The following is a 3,666-nucleotide window of genomic DNA, read 5'->3' as shown; positions in this document are numbered from 1 at the left end:
TGTCGGGCGGGCCTGGCCCAGGGAGGTGGGCTGCCCTTGCCCAGCTTGAGGTCATGGTGGGCACCCCCAGCTTTGAAGGAGTTTGCTGTTCTGCTGAGACCTGGGTAGCCCCCTCTGCATGGCTGGGTGTCAACATGCTCAGGACCCATTGCTGTGCATGATTCTGGCAGTTCACAGGGCCAAGGTCTCCATGAAGTTGGATGTTTGCAAAAGTGCCAGTGAGCCTTCACAGCCTACCACCCTTGTCTTTCTTGTCTCAGGGTGGGCTTTGTTTCACAGCACACACCCCTCCCTGGTGCTGATGAGGTCCTCTTCGAGCTGTGCCCATCAGCCCCTTGGAGAGCACTGCCATAACTCTGGTTAGGAACATGTACAGGGTGGAGATGCAGCCCAGCCTGGACCACTCCTTGCTTTCCCTCATGCTGCACAGGGTGGCTGCAGCCCCCGCACTAGTGACAGCTTGTCCTGCCTCATACTCTGGATGTCCTTTCCCAGAAAGCTGGCCTGTGCCAAGCAGGCTTGGGTGGCCATGGCAGGGGGAATAAAAGAAGCCCCAAGCCGAGGCTTCTCTAACAGAAACACGGGGCCACTTTGCCAATGGCCAGAGCATGCTATGCTGGAAGAAAAAGCTCTGACCTCCTTGGATAACACACCCTCCTCATGCTGTGCTGAGGCCAGCAAGATTATCTGGAGGTGGCTTAGCTGGTGAAAGCAGGAGACTGGGATCATGTGTTTGCTACTGCCCCACCCCCACTTGCTTTGTGTCCTTTGAACTAATTTGCCGAGTTCTCTAGGCCTCAGTTTACCATCCAGGGTCAACTGAACCAGGTGCTGGTCTGTCAGTGGCTGTTCCACGTTAATTTACCTTCCTTCTCCACGCTGGGCAGACACAGTGAGGCCAGGCCAACGTGGGATGGCCAGGGGAGGTGTTGCAAGTGACCAGAAGCTGCAAAGGTGGGCTGGGGCTGGTTGTGGGGGAGGCAGGAGTTGTGGACGCAGAGGTGGGAAGCACCTGGCCCCCTCCGAAGAGGTCCAGACTGCATGGGCGCCTTGAGGTCTGTAGGCAGTAGGGCCACCTTGGCCATGGAGGAGATGGGAATGCAGGCAGGGGTGGGGCGAGGAGGTCAGACCTGATGGGGAGGTATGAGGCCTGGGAGATTCCTGGGTGAGGGAGCCTGTGTCCCCAGGTCCAGCTGGGGTGGGGGTAGCTGGTGGCACCACCTCACTTGCTGCCATCACCCCAGGTACAGGGGGTATGGGCAGCCTCTCCCAGACCCTCAGGTGTATTCCCAACGTCACTCTGCATCGGGCACTGCCCCCCCCCCACCCCCCACTCCACTCCACTCCCATGTTGCATGGCCCGGCAAAGCCTGGTCCTCCTATAGGCCTTCTTGGTTCTCACTCCCTGGACTGAAGGGGTCTCTCAGAATCCCTCCCCTGCTGATACCTGGGGGAGGCTTAGCACTCAAAATCAGGTGCCATAGGGCCACTCAGCCTGGCTGGGATAGCCCCCCAAGCTGCTATGAGCTGACAGCCCCCGATGAAAGCAGAACCCCAGCCCTCCTTCCCCTTCCACAGATGGTGCTCATCTCTCCAGTCCCCTTTTTACTGGCAGGAACCTCAGCTGGCCGCCTCTTTCCTTGGGACTTTCTGGGTGGCCAGAAGAGAACACTCCACTCCCCACAGAATGGAACTCTATAAGGCCTACAGCGCCTTCCAGACACACATTTACAATCTCACACTTCATTTTTTTTGGACGTAATCTCTGTGCCTTTAAACATGTCATCACTTTGCGTCCCCTCACCCCATGCCTCACACTTCCCGGGTGTGGGAGCCAGGCCTTCAGGTGGAGGCCCTGGGGGCTGTGTTGAGGCCCTCAGAGGTGGGGATGACAGGGTGTCCCCAAGCCCTGCAGTCCGGGTGGGCTGGGGCTGCTTTGGTTGGTGTTCTCTTTGCTGTGCCAGCCCTGTTGGTGAGGTGGCCGAGTGTGGTGTGAGCAGATGAGGGCATTGGAGGGCCCCCTCCCACAGGAGGAGTCCCTGGAGTGGGGAATGATGTGAGGCTGGTCACACCCACAGAGAGGTAGAACTATGGGCAGAGGTTTCTACAGCGTGACATTACAACTTAGAAAAAGACACGACTCCCTGGAGTTGGATGGGTCTCAGATGGGGAAACTGAGGCCCAGAGAGGAAGTGATTTGCTCAGGCCCCATCTTCTCCCCACCCTCTTCTCACCCAGCCAAGCACCGAGGTCCCCAGGCAGGGTGGGGTATGCTCACCTGGGTGGCCTTCTAAGAGAGGTGAGAGCCCAAGGATGTGTCCTGCTCTACGGGCCACTGTCAGGGTACATCTTTTGCCCTCCTGTTTTGCCTCGCAGCACTGTCCTGACACAGGTCACAAAGCAGTAGATCCTCAGAGCCCACTAGCCCAGCCTTTGGGGGGTGCTCAGACCCCCAGACCCTGGGTCATCGTGCCCAGAAGCAGCAACTCTGAGTACAGATGTCTGATAGGGAGCTGGGTTCTCCCCTTCAGGCCCAGGACTTGAGGGCTCTGGTAGCCCTGGCCTAGTGGGCCCATGGAGCCTCTAGTGTCATCTGAAGGCTGGCATTTCGTGGACATTTATTCCACAGCCTAGACCCCAGAGCAGTGCTCTCCTCCCTGGTCTGTAGCTGTTGACATGGAGAACCCCTGGTTCAGGGGTTTCTAAGGATTCTCCTTGACCCCATCCTGTGTCTGGTAATTTGTGTTACCTGTTTTAATTTGGGTTTTGGGTTCTCGGACACTAACTTGCCTTAGCAGTGGCTCTGCGTCATCTCTCCTCCGTGTCCCTGGCAACTCCTCTTACCTCTAGCAGCGCCAAGACCCCTTTGTCCAGTTCTCACAGTACAGAGGTTCTGAGAAGGAGGTCACCCGAGGATCAGCGCTGGCAGTGACCTCAGCCTCTAGCTCACCTCTCTTGATTTAAGGATAGGAAGACAGAGGTCCCAAAAGGTTGAGCGACCCGGCCCGCATCATCCCTCATCAGGTCGCCTCATTCCCAGGACAACAAACCAGGGAGCAGAGCCCCTCTGGCCTCGCTTCCTGAACTGTCAGTCTTCGCAAAAAGCAGGGGCATCACCTGCTGGCTTGTCTCCCCTTTCACGCAAACTCCTCCGGGAGCCAACGCGCGCGCTCCAGCTCCAGACCGACACCCGAGTCCCCTGCGGCACCACCCCTTGCGTCGCGGCCAAGAGCTCCGCCCTGGCCCCGCCCCAGGCCACACCCCGCCCCCGCGGCCGCCCCAAGTCCCCCACCCCCAGGTCCCCCAACGCTCCCACCCGCTTGCTCCCACCCGGCGAGCCGCCCAACGCCGGCCCCGCCGTCTTGCCCCCAGGCCACCAACGCTCTGTCTTGGCTCCACCCCCACAGCCGCCCTGGGGCTCGTTCCCTTCCCCCGGCCCCCGCCACGCTCCCGCCCCTTCCGGCCGCCCCGGTTCCCACCCGCCCCCTCGCGTGCCTCCCTTCCCACGCGCGAGGCGCGCCCTGATACCCGAGTGGCGGGGCAGCAACGAGGCTGGGCGGGGCGCTGGCTCCGGTTTCGGCCCGCCCCCGGCGCCGGCGTGACCCCTCCCCGGGCGCGGGCGGGGCCGGGCCAGCTGGCCGGCGCCCCGCCCCCGGCCTGGCGCTC

Source organism: Balaenoptera ricei, chromosome 3 (assembly GCF_028023285.1).
Source record: "Balaenoptera ricei isolate mBalRic1 chromosome 3, mBalRic1.hap2, whole genome shotgun sequence".
Taxonomy (NCBI): Eukaryota; Metazoa; Chordata; class Mammalia; order Artiodactyla; family Balaenopteridae; genus Balaenoptera; species Balaenoptera ricei.
The sequence above is the reverse complement of the archived record's forward strand: the minus strand, read 5'-3'. Positions refer to the sequence as shown.